This window comes from Capsicum annuum, chromosome 3 (assembly GCF_002878395.1).
Source record: "Capsicum annuum cultivar UCD-10X-F1 chromosome 3, UCD10Xv1.1, whole genome shotgun sequence".
Classification (NCBI taxonomy): domain Eukaryota; kingdom Viridiplantae; phylum Streptophyta; class Magnoliopsida; order Solanales; family Solanaceae; genus Capsicum; species Capsicum annuum.
The window spans coordinates 1122173-1148672 of NC_061113.1; the positions used below are offsets into that span (position 1 = coordinate 1122173).

Genomic DNA, 26500 nt, shown 5'->3' on the forward strand with positions numbered 1-26500 from the left:
ACAGCGGATACTAAATTATGCACTTAACTTTTCTATCTAAATTACGGCAGAGCATAAATCGCAGGCCTGGAGTAGGAGTAAGTGAAATTTACTTTGCATACAGTGTTCAAAAGCAAAACAACTTCTGGAATTAAACTGTGCAATAGACAGCCACAACAATGTCCAACTTCAAAAACAGTAGCGGGGGCAGGATTTTTACTCAGGCACGCAACAAATGAAAGAAACGAACACATGAAGAGCTAAAAATATTAGAATCTGTTCTAATATTATTTACGCGACTTCAAAATATTTGTACGATTTAGTAAGTGACACACTGTTTGATGACAAGTTAATGATATAAGCACAGATGAAAAAGTATGAGAGTCATATGCCACTGTACGTAACAGGTTTCACTAACAGTTTAACATTATTCACTTATATACTTATGTATTCAGTGAACTTTGACTGATCTAATTTTATAATCCTCTCCTGTAAAAAAAGTTACTGGATGCTCTTTGTTGGATTATGTAATTAATTATATGTTGCGAAGGCCAATGGGAGTGGATACTAGCCTGCCAATTAATTAGCTGTCTCTCTTTACTAATATAAAAAAAGGACAGCCCGGTGCACTAAAGGTACTGCTATGCGGGGTGTCCGGGGAAGGGCCCCATCAGAAGGGTGTATCGTACGCAGCCTTGCCTTGCATTTCTGCTAGAGACTGTTTCCAAGGCTTGAACCCGTGACCTCCTGGTCACATGGCAGCAACTTTACCAGTTACTCCAAGGCTCCCCTTCTCTCTCTCTGTACTAATATATATATATATATATATATATATATATATACTGGCTTTCATTAAATAATGTAACCATTGACTTTGAAGGCCAATGGAAATGCATATTAACCTGCCAATACGTTAGCTCTCTCTCTACTAAAAATTAATATGATAAACCCAAAAAAGATTCATAAAAAAAAAAAGCAACCATTGACTTTTTGATAGGATTTAGATCCAATCCGTTGGTTAAGTCAAGTTATCATCAACTAATTTTGTTAGAGTGTGCTAATGAATAACACTAATCTCTTTTTTTTTTTGTTAGCTTTCTCCTACTGCAAATTTTGGTCTGTGTCAGGTAAACATTTTTCTAATCTCACTTGATATGTTAATAATCCCATATTTTTGGTCATATATTTAGTTAAGATACGAGGAATTTCATCATTTGTTATGTTGATCCGATCATTTAATGGAATCTGCTTTGGACATTCTTTGTTCAATGGCTGTGTCAAGTCTTCTTTTTATTTAAATAGACTATATTTCTTTTTAGGGAAATAATCCATTTGTGAGACAGATCTATTATCTATCCGACTGATATATAGAGAGATTGATTATCGATATGAGAAATCAATTGTCGATCTGACAAATCAATTATCGATCCCGACCTATATATGGACAGATCGATAATCAATCTGACATATCGATTATCGATCCGACCTGTTTATGGACAGATCGATTATCAATCCGAAAGATGAGAAAATTGAAGTAGGCCATTTTGCTAATTGGAAACTTGAAGGAGCTTAATAGCCAAGTTTTCTCAGTAAGCCATTTTGGTAATTGGAGGCTTAATGACCAAATTTTCTCACATACAAAAAGCTTTTATAGAGTAGCTATTAGCATAGCATCTGATTTCTTTCATTTTAACAGAGAAAAGCATCTAGTATCTCCTTGAACTATGACCAAATTTGGTACGACACACTTCAACTTCACAAGTATCCTATTACCCCAAGAACTCAATTTTACTGTATTTTTGTCACCCTATGTAGCTGATGTAACACATTTTTAGTTGACGTGACACCTTTGATGTGAGTCATTTTTATGTAATAAAGGTGTCATTTCAGCACAAATGGTGACAAAAATACGCTAAAAAATGGATTGTAAATGTAGTGCTGGTGTGTAAAGATAAATACAATGTTTTTCTTCACCAAATATTTGTGACATATTTGAAACCAAACAAGAGAGTTAAGTATTGCTAGTCAAATCCTGTTTGTTAAACTCCCCATAACTAAAATGGCTCAGAAGATGTGTAATCTTTTACGAGCATTAACATAGCTTCTAATAGTAGAAACTGATATTTCAAGTGTTGGTGAACTTGCAGTAAATATCCTACTTTATTTACGGGAGATGGCTCAAAATGACATTGACGATGTGTTAGATCAGCTAAGAAGGATCAAGAGAGGAGGTGATCTGAGTAGCGTCAAGGTAGATCAAATTGAGACGCTTGAAATGGAGATAAGATTTTTTAGAATCTTTAGCAAGTACAATCATTTTCTTTTGCCTAATTCCATTGTCAAAATCACAAAGAAGGCCAGAAGGATTGTGAAAATGCTTCACTCCGTTTATGATGGAATTCCAGATGAATTCAAAACTAACCTTAATGTGGAAAGGCTAGAATCACATTTGCTGGAATTCATTGATGGTGATACCAGTTTAAGGCACAATTATGTGTTGAATGTTTCAGATCTGTTGGAATATATGGATTGCCTTGACAAGAACCTAAATGATGTACGTATGTGCACGAATGGACATATGTTCCTTTGGATAAATCGATTTATAAAGCAGCTGAAAACAATTCAAAAGAAAATGAGATTTTTGAGATACTTGTATGTTTCAGAGATAAATGAGAACGTCGACCATGAGAAGTTGCAAGGTCTGAAGATCCGAATTCAGTTCATGGCTGATAACGTGGGAAAATTATGGTTCTTTTTTTGGGTTTATGAGGATGAAAATGATAAAGATGAAGATGTCAATGATATTTTGAGTAAGCCTCCTTATCTACTTTTCCTAGTTGTGATAGTGGAGCTGGAAATGCAAAAGATTTTTCTTGGCGAACTAGAGACTTCAAAGTTTAGTCAATCAAGAACTTTCAGCGACAGGAAATTACCGAAAGGATTTTCATATAATCTCTGTAAACTACTGGTGTATCTTAGTAATGAAAAGCTTAAGAACTTTCTTGCAAATGTCACTGGTCGCAACATTGACGTGGAAATAGAGTTCTTGTTGTTATTTCTTGGTGATGTGCCAAATCATGTTATTAATGGCAAGAAGTTGAATAAATTCTTGGTAAATATCGGAGTTCTTGTGGGCGACATATTATGCGTAACTCAAATGCTTCTTTCAGGATCTACAATCAAAGAAGATGCTATCAAGATTGATCTTAGCCCGATGCAGATATTGGAGAAAATTGAAGATCTAAAGGCACAAGTCGGAACGTGCTACAAATCCTTAAAATTCACTCCATCTCATGAGTTCCCCATGGTCGGTGGATTGAGCTTTCTTCATTCTCTTCTTAGGAAATTGAATGAGATGTTGAAATCTGAAACAGGTTTCAATTTCATGATGAAGCCTCATATTGGCATTTTAGAGAAAGAGATCTCATCTCTAGCATCTGTTTTCCGAGATGGCGAAAAGGTGAAACGTGAACATAAAATTCTTGAAGATTCATGGAAGCATATTATCAATTTGGCATATGAAGCTGAACTGGCTATTGACTTCATTCTTTCTCAATGTAATACTCTTTGGCATTCTTTTTGTTCACTTCCGGCAATCATAAAAGAGATCACTCATATTAATGTGGAGGTGACACAGATGCGGCCGGTGAACCTTGCTCAGATGCCTTGCTGTGCAGTTGAGCCATTTAAACATTTGCAAACTCGATATAGAAATCCTGTGAATGACAAAGAGATAGTGGGTTTTGGGAATGACACAAAAAATATGATTCAGTATCTGGTAGGAGGTACAAATGAGCTAGATGTACTCCCAATTGTAGGCATGGGGGGACAAGGAAAAACGACTATTGCTAGAAAAGTGTTCAACAGTAATGTAATTATTAACCATTTTGATGCTCGAGCATGGTGCATCATTTCCCAAACATATGACCGGAGTTATCTATTACAAGAGATTTTTAGACAAGTTACGAATTCGAGGGAAACGTGAGATAAGGATGACATTCTTGCTGACAAGTTGAGGAAAAAACTAATGCAAAAGAGATATCTCATTGTATTGGATGATATATGGGATGGCATGGCATGGGATGTCTTAAGGCTTTCTTTTCCCAACGTTGGAAATGGAAGCAGAATAGTAGTAACAACTCGACTTGAGAAAGTGGGTGAGCATGTTATGCACCATATTGATCCTTATACTCTTCCATTCCTCCCACCAGATGAGAGTAGGAAGTTGTTGCATAAAAAAGTGTTTCAACAGGAAGGTTGCCCACCTGAACTACAACATTTGAGTCGAGAAATTGCAGAAAGATGCAAAGGACTGCCTCTGGTGATTGGTTTGGTAGCTGGAATTATCAAGAGGAATAAAATGGAAGCCTCTTGGTGGAATGAGGTTAAAAATTCTCTGCTTTCCTATCTTGGTGAGTCTGAAGGATATAGCCTTTTGACTATGCAGTTGAGTTATGATAATTTACCAGATTATGTGAAGCCTTGCCTTCTTTACATGGGGATGTTTCCGGAGGATGAGGGAATTCCAGTGACTAAATTGATAAGTCTATGGATTGCGGAAGGGTTTGTGCAGAATGTTGAATCTGGTAGATCAATGGAATAGGCAGCTGAAGGGTACTTGATGGATCTCGTTAGAAGTAACGTGGTAATGGTGTCAAGGAGAAGATATAATGGTAAAGTCAAATACTGCCAGGTTCATGATGTAGTGCTTCACTTTTGCTTGGAGAAGAGCAGAGAAGAAAAGTTTATACTGGCAGTGAAGGGCTTCAACCTTCCCATTGGAAGGAGAGTCGAGTGAGCTTCAATTACAGTAACAAGATTTCCAAGTTTGCATCTCCGGGCTCCGAAACACGGAAGCCTTTCCACCCACACTTGAGGTCATTGATAACGACAAATGAAGCAGAATGTACTCTCTTCCATCAGATTAGTAAACTGAGACTTCTTAAGGTCTTGGATTTGAGTTCTCATAAAGTGAGAGTTTTGTCATCGGCTACATTTCAACCACTAATTCACTTGAAGTACCTCGCAGTTGAGACAACACAATTCGATTTTTATCCGGAATCACATCTGCCCAATCTAGAAACTTTAAAAAGTTTCTCGAACCATATGTTGATACCATCCATCTTTTGGAAAATGAAAAATTTAAGGCACGTTGACATGAAATCTGCTGAATATGATTTGGAAGAGGATATGTGGGGGGTGTTTGAAGAATCCTCTAAATTGGAAAATTTGAGGATATTAAGGGGAGTTGTAATTAAAACAGGTGATGTTGAAAGGGTGCATGTCCTAATAAGGAGGTGTCCTAATCTTCAAGAACTTGACATCTCCTTTTGGGATGATAATGATTCTCCAGAGATTTGTCCGGAACTGGAGAGTCTTATGCAGCTTCAAACACTTTACCTTTCCTTTGACATTCACCTAGTTCTATCAGGGTTACACTTGCCCTCAAATTTAAAGAAGTTGGGACTAAAATGTATTCCAATAGAAAGCGTGATTTCCGTCATTGCAGGACTGCCAAACCTGGAGTATCTCCAATTATGGAATGCAGTTAAATCCAAAGAGTGGTTCCTCAGAGATGTCATGTTCCATAAACTTAAGTTCTTGAAGCTGGTGGATTTAAGTATCTCAAGGTTGGATGCCTCGGAGGAATCGTTTCCCCTGCTTGAAACACTTGTAGTACTAGGGTGTCACTATCTCAAGGAGGTCCCCCTTATCTTTGCAGATATTCCAACACTGAAACAGATTAGGTTGTCTTCATGTGCGTCAAAATCTCTGAAGGCTTCTGCTGTGAGAATTAAGGAAGAAGTTGAAGATATTGAAGGATGCGACCGTGTTGACATCACTATCATCCCTTCCAAGTAAAAAAAAACTCCTAAATTTTGTTTCTGAGTTGCACCTATATTGATAACAATATATTAAATACAGTATTATATGGATTATCTCTTGCAACTGTGAGTCGACGTCTGCCTGTAACCACAACAATGGTAGTGTCTCAGTTTTTTGTTCCCTCCAGCTTTGAATGTGCACAAGAAGGCACTTAAACTTGTATAAAGTTGAACAAGTAGACACAAGCGTCCTATATCGCCAATTTGCATCCTACATGACGTCCTGTGTGTACTATGCCACATGCCTAGTAGTTTATACATTTGTTACACAAATTTGAAAAAGGTAGGTATATATAGACATTAACTCTAAAAAAATAGAATAGTCTATGAAAGGTTAAATACAAGCATTGTATAACAGCATTACTTAATTTTGTTACACAAAATGGAAGAGAACTTAAAATTAACAAGGGAAAACTAATCAAATTATTGGTTACACATCTATGAAAGAAGGGAAGTTCATATAGTATTTGCAATCGCAAGAGAGATATGGCAATAATTCAAAACCTCAAGAAAAGTTTCTGAAAACTCTTCATAATTAAAAATGTAAAGAATGCATACAATCTTTCACGTGCATTATAGCTTCTGATAGTAGTATCGAAAGACACAAGAACAAATTTTCTTCTTAGTGAAGATTAATATGAAAAGTGTTTGTTGAACTTGAAGGGATTTACATCTGTTTCCGATTTATATATGAGTACATGGCTCATGAAAACATTTGGGAAATGGTAGATCAGATGAGAAGGATCAAGAGTAGAGGTGGCCTGCAGAGCGTGAACTAAGATTGTTTTGAACCTTTAGCAAGTTCAATCATTTTCTTTTACCTAATTCCTTAGTCAAAATCACACAACAAAAAAGGCCATGTTGATTGTTGAAATGCTTCACTTGGTTTCTGGTGGAAATCTAGGTGAAAACGGAACTCTTCTTAATGTGGAAAGGCTAGTGTCAGAACGAATAAGGCTCCAACGTATAGGGCATACATGATCTCCTTGGTGATGAACCCAAGCCATTTCTAGTTGTGAAGGAGCGCATACTTTCTTGTTACGCTCAAAATTCTCAAATACGACTCAATCTCTTTCAGGTCTTCCGCATTCAATTTTCCAGATAAGGCTCCAAAGTCTCCGTTGAAGTTCTCAATCTTTGTGGTGCCAGGTATAGGACATACATCATCTCCTTCGTGAAGTAGGCCAGGCCAATGTTAGTTGTGAAGGGGTGCATCCTTTTCTTGTAGCCATTACATTGAGTTTCTCAAATACAGGCTTGCTATGCTCAAAATTCTCCAGTGACATGTATCTATTCTGTTTTGATTGCTTTGACTTGATTACTATTACCTTTGCTTGGTCTATTATTATCTTTTTTACTATTCCATTTCTATTTTGATTTTCAGTTGACCAAGAGGTCACGGGTTCAAGCCTTGAAAACAACTTTGGGCAAAAATTCAAGTAAGGTTGCGTATAATACACCCTAGTGGTGGGGCCGTTCCTTGGATCTTACGCATAGCGGAAGCTTTAGTTGATAGGTTAGAAATCGAGAGGACATCATGAGCAAGCTTGTAGTTTGCAAATTATAAAACAATAAATCAGTTGACAAAGAAAAACAAATGCTAAAACCATATTATTAATATGGTTTGGTCAAAAAACCTACATATTAAAAACTTTTATTAGAAAAGCATAAAATTTATTGAGAGAAAATCTCCTGCTAAATAAAACTCTTTAAACGACTACATTATGGATTCTATTGTATTATAGAAGGGAGTCATTTGCCAAATATGGAAAGGAAAAGTAAAGGTAATTTTTCTCCAAGAAAGAGGTTTGCCAAATATGGAATAGTTTTATATTTTCTTTTAGGAGAAGTAAAAGTAATTATTGTATTATTTTTATTTTCCTTTCAAAAAAATAAAACTTAAATTTGATAAGAAAATCCGGACAAAAACCCTAATATTAATGCACCGAGCTGCCCTTTTTCCCATTAATTATTTGTTGTTGACTTGTTGCTGCCTTCAAACTTTTCTTTATTAGAATAGTTTTGCTATCTTTATTTTTGGTATTGGAGCTAATACTCCCTCCGTCCTATTTTACCCATTTCAAATTGGGATGACACAACTATTAACAAAAATAATAAATAATGTGGCTAATTTACCATAGTATTCCTATTAAATGATGTTTACATTTTAATTTAAAGAAAAAGTAATTAATGCAAAGGGTAAAACATGGAAAAAAAAGTTTGTCTTGTCTTGATAAGTAAAAAAGGACAAGTAAAATGAAACACCAAATTAGGAAATTTGGGATGGGTAAAATGGGACGGAGGGAGTATTAAATAGACACATCACCAATAAATGACAATGAAAAAATTTCTCCGTTGGTTTTCATGGTCTCTCCCTAATAAAAGACGGATTTTATTTCTAAGTTCAACTATTTAATTCAAGTATTAATTCAATTGTCCAATGAAGAAATTTTCATCGATTTGCAAGATCTTCCATATACATAAAATTGGTTTTTATTATAAATTATTTCCTGAGAAAATAACCTATTTCACCCTTGAACTATACCCAAGACGGCTAAGGCACACCTCAACTTAACGAGGATCCTATTACCCCTGAACTAATTAAAAGTGTAATTTTGACACTCTTAGTGCCTACATGGAACATACATGGCACACATGTTTGCCTACGTGGACCCTTCAGTGTGTTGTGCCATGTATGTGCCACGTATGTAGTCACGTAGGCACTAAGGGTATCAAAATTACACTTTTAATTAGTTCGGGGTAATAGGATCCCTTTAAATTGAGGTGTGTCTCAGCCATTTTGGGTATAGTTCAAGGGTGAAATAGATCATTATCTCTTATTTCTTTAATATATTTTGATTTATATTTGTTCATTACTAAAACTTTTAGCAAGTGTTTTTACAGGTATTCAAAGTTACTTTTCGAACAAGACATTCGTATTTATATTTGTTCATTATTCTTGTGAAAATGACTTTTTTTATCTCCAATAAGTTGAAAAAATGAGTTTAGCCAGAATCATATTTGTGGATTTTGAACGATGCCTCATCCATTCCTTTCAGAATTACTTGAACCCTTAACTAGAATTTAAAAGATTTCATAGATTAATTTCTTTAAAATAATAGGTTCCCTAATTTTCTTAATATTAGGTCGCGACTCTCTGATTCTTTTAAATAATTAATTTTGATTCTCAAAGTTGCGTCTTATTTCACCTTACGGTGAAAATAGGTATGTGACAATCATGACCAGAAGTTATGAGGAAGTTGGGATATTTTTTAGGAATAGAAATTTGAAGTTTCAAACTTCAAAGAATACATGTGTATTTGAATGTTGAAAAGTATTTGGGTGAGAAAAGTTAAACCTATTCGAGCATGAAATCAATTTTCAATACAAATTCCCAAGGGATAAACTTTATGTGAAAACTAACTCTTGGTTATGTAAATTAAATGTAAGTTCAAGAACTGCCTTAGCTCGGGAAATAATTCACAAAAATGAAAGCTATAGAAGAAAATTATAACAAAACTCAAGAGCAACACTTAGAATATTTGAATCTTTAAACCTTAACTTGAAATCATGACTTAACATGGAACTATGACTCGATTGTGGGGATGAACAAGTGTAACGCCCCGAATCTGGTACCTGGAACGCTACACAGTGCTCATGACCCCGAAGGACCACAAGTTAATCCATGATTGATATCTGTAACTTGGCACTGCATAATATACTATATAAATTCGGAAAAGGGATGAAAGGCCATAATGTTCAAATATCTGATAAATCATAACATTTGGAAATACGGTATATCAATACCAAAATAAAACTAAAATAACTATCCGAACATGCTATAGTCTGGAAGCCTCTAAACTGTCTAAAAATTATGGAGTTGATGGGACATGTCCCCAACTAACTCCGAACTACTAAAATGATAAAGTAATAAAATAATCATGCTATCCTCGAATGATGAGGACTCACTGCTAGTCTGGCTGCTAAATGGCTGATCTACTAAGGATGCTCTGGAGCTCGTGCTTCTGAACCTATGGTATAAAATACCATAGCGCAAAAGAAAAGTATGTGTCAGTATGATTGAATGTACTGGTATGCAAGTGAGGTAGGCTGAATGCAAGGGGTTTATATGCATGAACAATACTAACTGACTGAATAACATGAACGTGAGAATACATGCATTAATACGTGAACTATGACTGAGATCATGGCATCATTAAATCTGAATACTGATAACATAAGTTCGTATAACTGATATACTATTATCTGAATGACTATGTCTAACAGTCCTATTTCTGATGGAACTAGCTGAGTTCTGTACTGAGTTAGGTGACTGTATCTGACAGTCCTGAATTCTATAAAACTATCTGAGTTCTATTACTGAGACTGAGATTGTAACTGTGGGATGTAGTTATCTAACCGACATGCCCCAAATAAGATAATATAATTGAGTTGGGGTCCAATCTGTAACCTCAATTGGTGGAGGAAAGCTTGAATTCTTGACTTGGGATTAAACACCTAGGGTTTTTGTTCTTGGGGATTGATCTTTGAGAGAAACCCTAATTTGGTATTGTGGATGAATAATGAAGTTATGAGCTCTGGTCTAGTATAATTAGGGGTTAAAACGGGTGAAAAAAAATCCAAATACCCTTTTAAAAATGGCTTAAAATCGTTGATCGGAAGTGGTGACAGTTTGGGCGGCGGTCTGTCGCTGGCTCGATAGTCCATCAGCCCATCCCATCGTACTTGGCCAGAACCTTAACTTTCTGCCTCATCCGCGATGGTTTGGGCGACGGTCCGTCAGTCCTGGCCATCGCACTTAACCAGAGGTCGGGTTCACTTCCTTAGTCACGACCGCTTGGGCGATGGTCCGTCGGTCTTGGCCATCGCACTTAACCAAAAGTCGGCTTCACTGCCTTAGTCACGACGGCTTAGGCGACGGTCCGTCGCTAGCCCGATAGTCAGTCGGCCTGATCGTTGCTTCTGGGCAGTTCCGACAGCTCTCTGTTAAACGTCCATAATGTTTTACTCCGATACCGGATTTGGACGAAATTGGTATCGTTGGAAAGCTAATTGAATTTCCCACATGATAAAAAGTCGAAATTGGGGAAATTCTATCTTATTTAAACATTAATCATTTAGGAAGTCATCACTAACTTTTTTGGAGACTAGATTTGACTTAAAAAAAGTTCGAGGTATTACAACAAGGTTCTCCGTGAAAGGTATTGCTCTTACGTACCTTAAAGATATGAACGATAGGGGAAGAGTCCTTTGGATTTGGAGCTCTAGCTTGATTTTCCTTGCAATAAGAAAGTTGGGAGCCTGAGAGAATAAGAGAGGGATTTGATTTGAAAGCGTAAGGGTTTCTAATGTTTTAAGGAGTATTTAGTATAGGAATGGACAGTTTCTAAAAAGGAAAAGAACATTGGGCATCAATATTAAACGAAAACTGAAAATATATCGTAGGGAGGGGGGTTGTCCAATGCTTGGGGTCCACAGCGCCACACCTGGCTGAGTGGTGGGGGTCCCTGTACGCGGCGCACAAGCCTATTTCTATGTCTAAAATCTCACTCTAAACACTGTAGACACCTAATTTTGTCCCTTCCAAGTTCAATTTTATTTATTTTTAGCTCACCTTACCACACACCTTCATCCATGTGATTATACTCCACAAAAATATTAAAAAAATAATAACAAAATTCCAATCCATAACAAATTAACAACCTCTACCTACCTATCAAATTAAGACACCTCACCCACGACCCCACCTCCACTCATGTCACCACCCCCTCACATTTTTTATTCCTTTTTAACCAACACACTAACAATAAAATAAGGGGGGGGGGGGGGGGGGGGATACCACTAACAAATGGATGGACAATACACGATTCTTCTCCATTCTTTTCTACACATTACACACACTCACATATGAAATAGGGAGCTGATAGACATATACAGTAGGCCATATACACATAAATGGAGAGAAAAATAGCATACAGTCACCATTCTCATATATATGGCACCTCACTAGACGGAGAGGGGGGTTTTTCCTTTCTCTTCTACACACAGTAAAGCACACACATAGAGTAGAGAGGGATGGACAAACACTGATATACTCACCAGTGTACACCCACAACAACATTACACCCAGAATAAATCAATATACTCACACGCACATCTTGATCGGAGAATAAAAAATGGGGTAAAGTCGAGTGAAAGCAGAGGGGAGGTTGACCAAAGAAAGGATTGAGAGAGAGAACTGGTCAGAGAGAGGAAGAGACAAAGAGCAGAAGGAGATATTTGAGCGAGAGAGGAGAGAAAAGGGATTGAGGCTGACTGTTCCGGCGTTCTTGGCCGGGAATAGCATCCTTTCGCCAGAAAATATTTAATTCCGGTCACTGCTAATTTGAATTGATCATTTTTTATCCTGAATTTGGTTAATTTTCATCTAGAAACAGTCATATAGGCTTCTGGTTTTTTTTTGTTCGGAGCCTTGATTTCGATTTTGTTTTCGTTTGTTCTTCGTGGAGCCTTGCTCGAAAGCGGGTCTGAGTAAATTGGAGTTCTAGATGGAAGTTGTTGATTTGGGTTCGTGATTGAGGTTCGACGTTGAGGTTCCTCTTGGACGCGGTTCTATTCGGAAAGATCAATTAATTGAAATAAAACGTCAAATTGAGGTTCAATTCTACTCTTTCCCTTTTTGTTCCATTATTTGTGATATTTGGTGCATTGAATGAAATATTCTATGTTGGTTGATCATTGTGGGTGATGAATAGTTGTTGGTTCCGATTTGTTGTTCGGTTATAGATTGTGTAATGAAATGATATCTCGTTAAGAATTGAAAAGGAAATTGGGAGGTGGAATTGAAACTTGATTAAAAGGTAAATTTTGGTTGGTTTGATTCATGAGTTATTGTTTGACTTGAAAGAAACATTAATCAAACTTTTTAGTATCATGACGAGTCGAGTGAGGTAGGCAAACACAGGTGGGGTAGGCAAAGTTTAGAATTTGTGGCTTTGGTTGAATGTTGGAAATTTCATTGAATGTTTGAAATTTTGTTGAATAGTTTGATTTTCTCGCACTAAAAATGTATTCATTTGGTCGGAGAATGCCTTAAGGGATTTGTATTGGTTTATCCGGAAAATGTCCCGAAGTATCTTGTACTTGGAGGACGTTCGTGATGAAGGCCCGAGGCGCTGGGTAGTGCATAGTCTAGGACTAGTTTAGAATAGGATTTAGACTTTCGCATTTTTCCATTTTGGATTGTATAATTGGACTGGACATCATATTTTTGGGATTTGATTTGGTTTGTGTTTTTTTGTTTGATTGTTGTGTGTTTATGTGGTTCATACATTTTTAGTGTCAAAATTAGCTAATATGCTCCATCAAGCGACCTTGGTCGAACCACGGGATCGAGGGGTGCCTAAAACCTTCCCCTTGATCAACAGAATTCCTTAGCCAGAATCTCTGTTCACGGATCAGTTTTAGAGTCAAAATCGTTTCAAAAATGGATATCCAAGGGTGACTTGGTGCACCCGATTTATGCCAAGTGGTGACTCTGAGTTTTGAATATAAAAGGTCCTTTTTGAAACAAATTTTCATCTTTTGTCACTTTGATAATAAAAACCCTTTCAAACTTAAAAATGAATCTTTTTGGAATTAAAAAAGGGTGTGACAGCTCTAGCGACTCTGCTGGGAATTTTTCAGAATTTGAGCTAATTTTTGGAGTTTTTTCGGCTTTGTTTGACATTATGAGTGTATAGACATTGTTTGTGTTGTTTTGTGTTATTGTTTATCATTGTTGAGTGTCTACGTGCTCTTTGTTTACAGTTTTTATCGTATGTGTTACCGTTTTATATCTTCCATCATGTGCATAACTCGAGTCATTTTTTCTGCAACAAGTTTGTAGTACACGTGTTGTACACGACCTCTAGTTGAGTCACCCTTATTTTAGAAAGGGGAGACATCGGTGTTATGGAGTGGGTTGAAAGCTCTCACAACCACTATCGACCATACGCTCCCCCGAACAATCTTGTTAGTAGGCCCAACGTAGGTCAGCTTTTAGATCATGCTTATCTGCATCATATTGGGACCTAGCGAGACCCACGTGGCCCTTTGTGGGAGACTCACCACTAAAGCATCCCTACTTGCTAAATGTTACATTTCTGAGGGTAACGTGGTCATTTGACGGACCAATTTGGGGAAACATGTGTTAGAAGTAAGGTGTGTTGATACAAGCATGAGGAGCACAAGGATTACAAGTTTCTGTTGAAGGTCCACTTTTCGGATTTGCAAAGGAATTGAAGACCTTTTGAAGCCTTTTTCAAAGCCTTGTCCAAGCTCGGGAACTACAAAGACTACAAGGCGCGTTTATGAAAATGGACGCGGTTGAGCATTTCTTAAGTTCATCCAAGGGAGTGTATGTATTAAAGTGTGAAGACATGCCTTGAGTGCCTTAAAAACACTACAAGTCAGCCCCATTTATACACTCCAAACTCACCCCTTCATTAAGGGTAAATGTGTCATTTCCCATCTCTTTTGTAATAGACTATAAGTAGAAATCCCTTAGTCTTATTTTTTTAGTTAGCTCATTCTTGAAATCACTTGTAATATTGAAAATCACTTTCCTCTCAAGAAGAGAGTAGACCACCACTTTGACATCACAAGAAATGGTTTCTATCACACCCCTTTTTTTTAACTCCAAAGAGATTGACTTTTTATGTTCGAAAAGGTTTTACTTTTAAATTGACAAAATGAAGATTTGTTTCGAAAGAGGATTATTTACATTTTTTTTTTAGAGTCTCCACTTGACATAAATTGGGTGTGCCAAGTCACCTTGGATATCTTTTTTCAAAACTGCTTGACTCTTTAAAACTGATCTGTGAACAGAGATTCCGGTTAAGGAATTCTGTTGACCGAGGGGTAGGTGTTAGGCACCCCTCGGTCCCGTGGTTTGACCACGGTCGCTTGGTAGAGCGTATCGGCTAATTCTAACACTACGAATGTACAAACCATGTAAAACATGTAAAACAATGAAACAAACAAACAAAACAAAATAATTCAAAATTTAGTGTTCAGTCCAATTATACAGTTCCAAAATGAAAAAAAAAATACGGAAATATGAACCTACTCTATTCTAGGCTAATTCTAACTACGCTCCATTGCTTTCCCCAATGTTCCGAGCCTTGATAGTGCTCCGTCTTCAAGTACATGATACTTCGGGGTATTCCTCGGATAAATCAATACAAATTCCCCGGGGCATTCCCCGACCAACTGAATACATTTTGAATTAAACCTGATAAAACTAGAAGGAAGCATTCATACACACATTTCAACATTCGACCAAAACAACAAGTTCTAAAATTTGCCTACCCGAACCTATATTGCGTATCCGTTTCAACCCATCGTAAACCTATCATGATTCATGCCAACAATAAATCAAAATTAAATCGAATCTATCCATTTTGTTAATTCTTCAATTCCACCCCAACCAACCAATTTTAATTTTTAATGATATATTATTTCAATTCGCAACCCATAATCAATCCATAATCAAGGAAAACAAACACTGAATCACAACAAATAATAATTTGCATTATCACATATCAATTAACATACTAAATTCAATTCAAAGCATAGAACATGACAAGTGATGAAATAAAGAAGAGGAGGAATAGAATTGGACCTCAATTCGAATTCGAAGATTCCAAAATTTAGTATTAACTGATGAAAAGACGAAACCCGCGACCCAACCTTAAACAACGAACCCAGCCTCAATAAATGAACCCGCAACTCGAATCTCTAACCCAACAAACCAAACTTGAACAAATAACTCTATAACCAATTAATCCCAACAAAGCTCGGAACTCACAGAAGCTAACGACATTAGAAAATTTGAGCGAAATTTGACCGGAGGGAACAAGAAACGACGGGAGGGAACTGATTTAGTTGCTGTTTCGCAGGAGTTTTGAAAAAGGCTCAGACAGCACTGGAAAATGGATAACAGCCCGATTTTAAAGCAACAATGACTTTTTTCGGCAAGAAACTCACCAGAATTATTAGCTCGACTTTTTCCTTCTCTCTCTTGATTCTATCTCTCTCTCTTTCTTCGCTACTCTCTTAATGGAAATTATGTGGGTATTTTGGTGTGAGGTCTGTTAGAGGAGTGTGGGTTGTGGAGATGAAGGGTCATACCTGGGTCGAGTATGGTGAATAGAAAAATATTGGTAAGGGGTCTGTGAGTATGAATGGAGAAAATGATTCGAGCCCCCACCCCACCCCACCCCTTTTCTTTGGAATGTAGTGTGTATATAAATAGCCCAAAAAGGAATCTCTCTTCTTTTTGTGGTGGGCCCCCTTAAGTTATTATCATGTGTATATATTGTTATTATGCTACATTCTATTATTAGTGAGGAAAGGTTCCATGTGACATGAGGTGAGGTGGGGTGGGGTATGGGGTGGTGAGGTAGGTGGGGTAGGGGTAGGGGTTAGGTGTCCACCTCTAATTAGAGTTGTGGTTAATTTTGATTAGGTAGGTTGAGATAAAGTAAGATAAAATTTGTTTTGAGTTGGTTTTGATTTTTTGTCATTTTGTGGAGAGATAATTACACGGGGTAGGACACATGGTAAGACGAGGGTAAAAATAGATAACTTGGGTTTTCGGGAGGGACAAAATTAGGTGTCTACATCATGCCCCCTTTGGATGTAAACACAAAGTGTTTTCAAACAAAGAAGTAGACAACGAGACCAAATTTTGACCTGACCATTATTCAAAGGAAGAAACGAAAGAAAGAAGGACAACCGAGTTGGAGAGTCGAGTGAGGTTCCTTCGAGGTTCCGGTCCGCGGATCTGTCATTACATCAAAATGAAATTACAAATTAAACATAAATGAAAATTACAAAAATCCTATCCATACAGCTTCTTTGACTCTTAACTTGCTATTTCATCACCCTATTCTTCAGGTGGGCTCCTGACTTGCAATTTCTTCAACTTGTTGTTTGGCTTTCAATTGCTTCACCTCATTGCTTATCTTTCAATTTCTTCACCCTGTTCTTTAGGCAAGATCCTGACTTGCTATTTTTCAATCTGTTAATTTTCAACTTTTCACCTTGTTGCTTTGTTTTCAACTTCTTCACCTTGTTGCTTGACTTTCAGCTTCTTCACCATGTTGCCTGACATTTTATTTATTCGCCCTGTTCTTCAGGCGGGCTCCTGAAATCACATCAAAACTAAAAAGAAAATTATCCCAAACAAAGATTATTATAAAGAGATTTCCTTTGCCAGAAAAGTGAAATTCCAAACACAAGAATTAAATTTTGCCCCAGTTTATCATCAAAGGACTTTTGTGAAAGTCACATTATTATAGGAATCAAAGAGAATGACTCGACTAAAAGGTATGTCTTATAGGAATCAAGGGGATGACTCGACTAAAAGGTACATCTTATAGGAATAAAAGGGAGATGTCTCAACTAAAAGGTACACCTTATAGGAATCAAGGGGAATGACTCGACTAAAAGGTACATCTTCTAGGGGTCAAGGGGAATGACTCAACTAAAAGGTACGTCTTATAGGAATCAAAGGGAATGACTCGACTAAAAGGTACGTCTTATAGGAATCAAAGGAAATGACTCGACTAAAAGGTACGTCTTCTAGGAATGGGAATGACTCGACTAAAAGATATATCTTCTAGGGGTCAAGGGGAATGACTCGACTAAAAGGTACATCTTATAAGAATCAAAGGGAATGACTCAACTAAAAGGTATGTCTTATAGGAATCAAAGGGAATGACTCGACTAAAAGGTACATCTTCTAGGAATCAAAGAGAATGAATCGACTAAAAGGTACGTCTTATAGGAATAAAAAAGAGATGACTCTACTAAAAGGTACGCCTTGTAGGAATGAAGGCTCAATTTAAAAAGTGTATCACCTGACAGATGAAGACTGAAATCCCTGGAAAAGAAAGTGTGTCTCCGAGAGATATAGGCTGATGAATTTTTACCATGACTGGATTATCAAACCTGTGCAGCAACATTGCCTCTTGCCTTTGTAGAAGAGAGAAATTATGGCCTTTGTTGTTTAGGATTAGAAATCCTTGATTTGAAGGTAACCTGTTCCTGTTTCATACAAAGAAAACTTTTGAGTTTAAAACATGGTGGCTGGTTTATGGCTTTGGCTTTCGAGGATATCGCTCTTGCCCCAATCACATTTAACCTTGCTTCCAACCATTAGCGTATGTCATTGACTTGCTGTATCATTGACTCAAACTCAAGTCATTAAGAGTGATTCTAAAACAAACATAATATTTCTGTTTTACCATTTTTCTTAGATAAACCCTTTGAACCTTGGTATTTCCATAAGCTCCCATACTTGTCTGTTGACAAAACTTTCCACATGCCCCCTTTTTTTTGGCTCACTATTATGTCTCTTTCATGTGCTGAATTTTGTCTTTCTTTGTCCAATTGAAGAACGATAGCCAGTTTTGAAATCTTTTCTCACTTGTTTTGACATGGACTTGACCCAAAGACAAGAGAAAAATGACAATAATTTTTATTTGGATAATTGACTCAAGAAAAAATAAAATAAAAATGAAGAGAAGAAAGAAAAGACAATGAATGTCCCCTTTTGAAACAAAGAAACTAAAATTTATCTAAAAGTGACAGTCAATTCTAATGATTATGCCATACATTTTGGATTAATCCACCTGATCTTTTCATCCACACTTTCTACCAGTTGTTGTTGAGTTAACTGGGCTTGAAACTGAGCTTTTTCCTTAGGCCAATTGCCTTTAAGACCTCATTCAGCTAGTGATACCTTGAAGGGTTTTCTCCAACAAACCTCTGTCATTTTGTTTTTCTCAGCTCACCATTGTCATATGGTGTTCGTGAGAGTTTTTCGTGAGGGTTTTTCACTAATGAGACTCTCTTATTTTCATTTCTCTCAACTCGCAGTCGTCTTACAGTGTCCGTGAGGGTTTTCACTGATAAGACTCCCTCATTTTTATCTCTCTCAACTTACCATTATCTTATGGTGCCCGTGAGGGTTTTCACTAATAAGACTCTCATTGTTATTTCTCTCTTGATTCCTTATGCTGAGGAATACAAGTAGTTCCTAAATGCATCATCATATTCCTTGTATGCTTAGCCTTAACATCTTCAAAGATTGATCTGAAGGTCTTTCTTTGATTGTAACTTGGCTTTTGGATAGGGTTAGAAAGAAAGGATGACATAAGGCCCAATCGACACTTAAAGTGGGGTAAGATTTACAACTTTTGGAATCGACTCAAACGATGAGAATTAAAGCGTGCCCCAGTTTCTTTTGACTGGGCAATTCTGAATTTATTTATTTGGTTGGACCGAGCCCAGCATAGGGAAGCCTAAGTATCTCACCCCCGAGAGAGGAGAATCAGGTCACGCGTAGTTCTAGCAACTTGTTTTGCTTGATTCTGATTTTTCTTTTGTTGACTATTTTATTGACTTTTTTTTTCTTTCTTTTTTTTGGGGACCTTCTGACTCTATTTTTTTCTTGATGCTCCTTTCTTTCCCTTCTTCTGGACATATTTTTTCTCTCGTTTCTTTTTGAAACTTTCTAACTCTATTGTTTTGCCCGACACTCTCCTTTTGATCTTTCCTGACTCTATCTTAATTCCAAAAGAGGGGTATGAAAGAAAATAGGACTAAAGCTCAAATGGGGTAAACAAAGGATGACACGATGTTTGGGTAGCAGAATGAAATGCATTCATCATATCAATTCTTGAAAATGCAAGTACATGTTATGTAATATGAAAGTAAGAGATGAAAATCATTTGTGACATTTTTATAGCACTAATTTTATCTGAGACTGTGTGTCACTACTTCTTCTGGAAACTCCATCTTTGTTGTACATTCCTTATACTTTCGTGGAGCTAATTTTTCTATTCCTTTTGATGTAGGATCATACATCCACTATTTGACCTAATTGAGATATGTCTTCCAAATGCTGACCAAGTTATTCTCATGATTCTCAAAATAATTGCCTTAATTTTCAAAGAAGGCTTCAACTTGATCACCAAATTCCCCAGCACTCTATCTATTTTCTCAGACGCTCTCTTTTTCTAACTTTAACCCTCTGATTTAATGCTCATGCTTAAACTGGATTTTAAGATCTGACTGAAAATTCCGCTAGCATGTCATATCACTAGAATTAACCTAAAATGTACTGTATAAAGAAAACAAACAAATAACATATATTTGAAACATAAAAGGAAAGGGACACTTCATTTAGTTGAAATAAAAGATAAAAGGGTTTGAACATCAACGACAAAGGGAAAAAATAAGATAGATCCCAAACTACAACCCTGAAATAATTCGGATAATAAAAAATAAAACAAAACAAACTACCAGACCTCTTCCTAGTAGGGATAGGGGTGACTTCTCAATTGCTCAACCTGATATCTTAGCCACTGGTTTGCATATCAGCATGACTAGATTTGCCCTCACTATCAATGTTCTGAACCATAATTGATCCATATTGAATCATCTTCTCAATATCTCTTTTCAAATCTCAACAATCTTCAATGCTATGACCCTGAGCATAAGAATGATACGCACATCGTACATTAGGATCAAAATTTCTTTAACGCTTATTAAGAGTGTGTCCAAGGAGAGGAGTAATCATTCCCTCCTGTACCAATCTCTGAAATAAACTGGCATATGACTCTCCCATTGGCGTAAAGTTATCTCTCGACTTCTGCCTTATTTCATTATTTGGCTTGGATAGAAAATTAGGCCTAGAAGGGTTTTGGTATGTTTGTGAAGTTAGAGGATGAATTTGGGGCATTGGGGTATGCCATTGTGGGTAATATGAGGGTTGAACATATGGTTGTGCATTATACACTGGATATGGATGTGGAGGAACAGAGTATAATAGATTTTGGGGGTGATTATGTGGAGCTTGGGTATAAACTTGAGCTTGAGCCTGAGAGCGACGACGGCGTGGTATTTTTGACCTATTCTGCTATCCAACTATAATAGAAGATCCACTTGGCATAAATTGGGTGTGCCAAGTCACCCTTGGATATCCTTTTTCAAAACTGTTTGATCTTTAAAACTGATCTGCGAACAGAGATTTCGATTAAGGAATTCTGTTGACCGAGGGGAAGGTGTTAGGCACACCTAGGTCCCGTGGTTTGACCACGGTCGCTTGGTAGAGCGTATCGGCTAATTCTGACACTACAAATGTACAAATCACGCAAAACACATAAAATAATGAAATAAACAAACAAAACAAAACAATTCAAAATTTAGTGTTCAGTCCAATTATACAGTTCCAAAATGAAAATAAAAATAAAAATAAAAAAATATGGAAATAAAAACCTACTCTATTCTAGGCTAATTCTAACTACGCTCTATTGCTTTCCCCGATGTTCCGGGCCTTGATCGTGCGTCGTCTTCAAGTACATGATACTTTGGGGTATTCCCCGGATAATTCAATACAAATCCCTTGAGGCATTCCCCGGCCAAATGAATACATTTTGAATTAAACCCGATAAAACTAGAAGGAAGCATTCATACACACATTCCAACATTCAACCAAAAAAACAAGTTCTAAAATTGGCCTACCCAAACCTATATTACCTAACCATTTCAACTCATCGTAAACCTATCATGATCATGCCAACAATAAATCAAAATTAAACCGAATCTATCCTTTTGGTTAATTCTTTAATTCCACCCCAACCAACCAATTTTAATTTTTAATGAGATATTATTTCAATGCGCAACCCATAATCAATCCATAATCAAGGAAATCAAATACCGAATCACAACAAATTATAATTTACATTATCACATATCAATTACAACACTGAATTCAATTCAAAGCATCAAACATGACAAGCGACAAAATAAAGAAGAGGGGGAATAGAATTGGACCTCAATTTGAATTCGAAGATTTCGAAATTTAGTGTTAACCGATGAAGAAATGAAATCCACGACCGAACCTAAGACAACGAACCTAGCATCAATACACGAACCCGCAAATCGAATCTCTAACCCAACGAACCAAACTTGAACAAATAACTCTATAACTAATTAATCCCAACAAAGCTCGGAACTCACAGAAGCTAACGACATTAGAAAATTTGAGCAATATTTGACCGGAGGGAACGAGAAACTATGGGAGGAAACTGATTTGGTTGTTGTTTTGCAGGAGTTTCAAAAAAGGCTCAGACAGCGTTAGAAAATGGATAAAGGCCCGATTTTAAAGCAACAAAACGTTTTTCGACGAGAAACTCACTGAAATTATTAGCTCGACTTCTTCCTTCTCTCTCTCTCTAGATTCTCTCTCTCTCTTTGCTACTCTCTCAATGGAAATTACGTGGGTATTTGGTGTGAGGTCTATTAGAGGAGTGTGCGTTGTGGAGATGAAGGGTCGTACCTGGGTCAAGTATGGTGAATGGAAAAACGTTGGTGAGAGGTCTGTGAGTATGAATGGAGAAGATGATTCAAGCCCCCCCCCCCCCCCTTTTCTTTGGAATGTAGTGTGCATATAAATAGCCCAAAAAGGAATCTCTCTTCTTTTTGTGGTGGGCCCCCTTAAGTTATTATCATATGTATATATTGTTATTTATGCTACATTCTGTTAGTAGTGAGGAAAGATTCCATGTGACGTGAGGTAGGGTGGGGTATGGGGTGGTGAGGTAGGTGGGGTAGGGGTAGCGGTAGGGGTTAGGTGTCCATCTCTAATTAGAGAGGTGGTTAATTTTGATTGGGTAGGTTGACATGAAACAAGAAAAAATTTGTTTTGAGTTGGTTTTGATTTTTTGTCATTTTGTGGAGAGATAATTACACGGGGTAGGAAACATGGTAAGACGAGGGTAAAATAGATAACTTGGGTTTTCGTGAGGTACAAAATTAGGTGTCTACAGTTTCTTCTTGTTTTGTGTGTATCGGCTAGAAACGAGAGTGCTTGAGTGAACCGAGTTCCTCTTGTGTTCCGTAAGAACGTGGTGCTTGTTAACTTATTTTATGGAGGTTTTTGAGTATTAATACACTCCTTAGTTGTTGCATTATAAGTTCTCATTGTGTCAAGTTACATATCTTCTTTATCGTTTAAGTTTGAGTTTGTTGTTTCCATTTAGTGTCTTGTGTGTGTGGACTGTTTGTGTGTTTGCGGACTGTTTTCGTGCTCTTTTAGATACCGGTTTCGCTATCATTTGGTATCAGAGCTAAGGCTGGTTGTGTTCCTACACTACCAATCTTGGGCTCTCTAAGTCAAAAAATCAGAAAAAAAAAAAGGTGTTAAAAAGCTGAAAAATCCAACAAGAAGCAAATCTGTCCATTCTTGTTGTCTTGGCTGAAATTGTGTCTTGTTGTTTTGGACGAAATTTGTGCCTAGTTTTCTTGTGAATTTTGTGTGTTTTGTGTGTTATAGTATTAGATATTCGTTTCCTAACATTAGAAGAGGTGTCCAAGGTCGAAAATCTTACAAAAAGAAGTTATTCTATGGGTTGGGTGTCTTGGCTAAAGTGGTGTTGTTGTTTGGCCGAATTTTTATCTAGATTAGGTGTTATTTTTCTTGTCTTAGTATTTTCGTGTGTTATCTTGTTTTTTTCCTAGCACACTTGAGTCTAAAGTCCAAGATTTGAGCTTTGTTAAGTTGTTGTTGAAAGGTTGGACAGTTTAGATATTGTTATTGTTCAAAGTTTTTTTGTTATTGTTCATGTTGTTCTTGAGTCATATTCAACAAAATGCCTTGTTTGATTTGAAAAAGGGAAGAGAGAGGAAAGGCATTTTTTTGTCTTGGTACTACTTTCAAGACAACACTAAAGTGGCAAAGAAACAAAGACCTACCAAAAGCTTGCCTAGCAAAAGAGTGTCAAAACATCTTTCAAGAAAGGCCAAAAAAGGAAAGGGAAAAGACAAGGCAAAAAGGTGTTTTGCCATTTTAGTGCAAGTTGGTGAAAGATGATGTACACCTTTTTGAACTTTGGAAAGAGAATCCAAAGCCTTGTCTTGTTACTCCAAAACATAAAATTCATCACCAACAAACAAGATTAAACAACTTATGTCTTGAAAACATTATGCTCCACATCAACAACAATATCAACGACCAAAGAAAAAAAATAACAATAAAAATCGTGGGCCATGCCAACAACCAAAAAAAAAAGACTCAAGTTCTTGGACATCCATAGTTTCTTTCCTTGTCTCTATTAGTTTCATTTTCATTGACTCCTATACTAGTTGATAGCTAGTAACAACCTACTAAGTTGTGAACTAGTTTTTGAGTACTTCTTTCGGGTAAGTGTTACTTGTGGTGCTTTGCTCGTTAATAGTTCATAGTTGTTTTTCGTTCAAGTGCGTACAAAACTTCTTTGAGTCTTCTAACCGAAATCCACTCCAACTCAAGAGTAGACTCATTCCTAAGCACTCAAGGATTGATAGCTGGCTTACAACGCTTGAAGGACCAAGTGAGGAAGCCGAGTGTGAAGAATGTCTAGCGTATTTTGAACTAAAGTTTGCTTGTTTTGTAGGTACAATTGCAAATGGAACCCAAAAATTCCAATTCCCCAACCGTGGAAAATAATGTTATGAATGTCCTCTTAACTAGTTTTGAAATTTTGTCTCGAGGTGTGGCTAGGATGAAGGCAAATGTTGAGAAGTTGGGTTCGGATGTGGCCTCAACGAGTAAAAGATTGGATAGGGTGGAAAGCCAAAGGAGTTCTCGGCCTCATACCACTCAAAACACCTCACCTACTATTCCTCCCGAGACCTTGCACCAAAGATTGTATCCACCAAGTGCTACAAACCAAGTCAATCTCTACTCCCAAAGTCGAGAACAAGATGGATCTAGCCGTTGCTCACTCCACCAAGTTCCACAAGGAGGACTTGGAACCAAATTCCATCCCTAAACCCGAATCCTCCACTCCAAAATCCTCTAATTCAAAAACCCTACACTTCACTAAATCCAATGTATCCTTCCCAAGCTACACTAACCCAGAAACACACCATCCAAGTAAAAAAAGGGAGAGTTAGGATCCAAGGAGAATGAGGCCAATCCTCAAGATGGAGAGAAACTTAGTGGTGAGATACAAGAAGAATGTGAAGAGAAGAGGGCAAGGGAAACGAAAACCGCGGGTAGTGAAGTAGGAAAGGGAATTAAAAATGTGCTTGTGGGATTTTCCCACAAAAGATCTTTGATACTCACTAACCCATATGCTAGTTCTTTGCCTAGCATTGAACCTTCTTATGTACAGGTTCAAGTTCATATGCTATCAAAAAGGAATTCTACACGATAACATGGGAAATGAGCTAGTGACACCTTTGGCTGAGAGCTCCAAACAAGTGGACTGCCGTGGCATACACCGAGGTATAATTGCTGCACTCTACACTTCCTTAGGCTTTAAATGTTGTGATAAGGATATTAGTATCCAATGTGAAGTAGCTTCGGGTTTACATAGTGTAGAAAAGCATGAATCTTTCCTTGGTAGTTCTCTTGTTGCATATGTTGGTCAATTTACTCTTAACGATAGCTCACTACTTGATCATGTGAGTGATGTGATTCAAAATCCTCAAGTTAGTGTTCATTCTTGTAATATTGACCATGATATTGGACATATTCCTTTGAGCTTGTGTGATGCAAACCGTGCTACTAGTTTTGCTCAAGGTAATCATATGCTTGGAAAAATTTTAAATAAAGGTGTACTTTCTCTTAAGAGAAGACTTCTAGGACACAACTATTTAGTCTTGGATGATAGACTAGTAAAAGGATTGGCTAATCTCTGCTTTTACCCTTGGTTACACCATCCCTTTGATCCCGGAACACTAGCGGATTGGAAAAGGGGTTGCCTCGGCTTATGCTTATCTTTTCTTGATGATTATCTTATCCCTATCTGATAACCCACGGTATCCACAAGAACAAAACAGTCCACAAGTGACCCGCAAATACCCGTAACAAGCAAAACACAAAACGACACAAGGAAGCAAACACAAACTTAATGATAAAGAAGATAGATAACTTGACACAAGGGAAATATGTAAAGTAGTAACTAAAGAGTTTATTAAAATCTAAAATCCCTACAAAACATGTTAAAAAGCACCAAGTTCTTACGATGATACAAGAGCGGAGTCCACCACTCAAGCACCAATGTTTCTAACAAACAAGCAATCACAAGAGATTCCACCCTTGAATGCTATCCTAGTTACAAGTTTTGGTTTTATGCCTCAAGGAGAGAGGACTTGGTGTTTCAAAAGTTCAAGACTTACAATAATCATCAACCAAAGAACTAAAGACCTAAACTAGTCTATTTATAGTGTTGACACCTAATTTTTGCTCTCTACAACTAATTTTAATCCTAAGTTTCTTCGATTTTTAATATAATCAAAATATTTATTTCATCTGAATAAAATTTTTTTCTTTCAAAATATATTTGTATGTAATTTTTTCATTTTAAGTAGCTATTATATATTACAGTGTTCAATTATGCGATATTATGTAATTTGATTACTTAAATATTTATTCTATAGGATATCGAATTTTAATTAAGGAACATTTTGAAAATAAAAATAATAATTAAAATCTTGATTTAACTATGACTTACTCTCAAAAATAATTTATTCGGATAAATATGTGTTTAATTTTATCGAATCAAGGAGCTCGA

At 36.9% G+C, this 26500-nt stretch overlaps 1 long non-coding RNA gene and 1 pseudogene across 1 annotated transcript; both read left to right on the top strand.

Annotated features, from left to right (window-relative positions):
- The first annotated feature begins 859 nt into the window (after nt 1-859).
- LOC107864462 lies at nt 860-5915 on the top strand (annotated as a pseudogene).
- Nucleotides 5916-11714: 5799 nt separating this feature from the next.
- On the top strand, nt 11715-14546 carry LOC124896932. Its single transcript, XR_007053292.1, has 2 exons — nt 11715-12541; nt 14084-14546. It is a non-coding gene; the product is annotated as an uncharacterized LOC124896932 (long non-coding RNA).
- Nucleotides 14547-26500: the final 11954 nt, after the last annotated feature.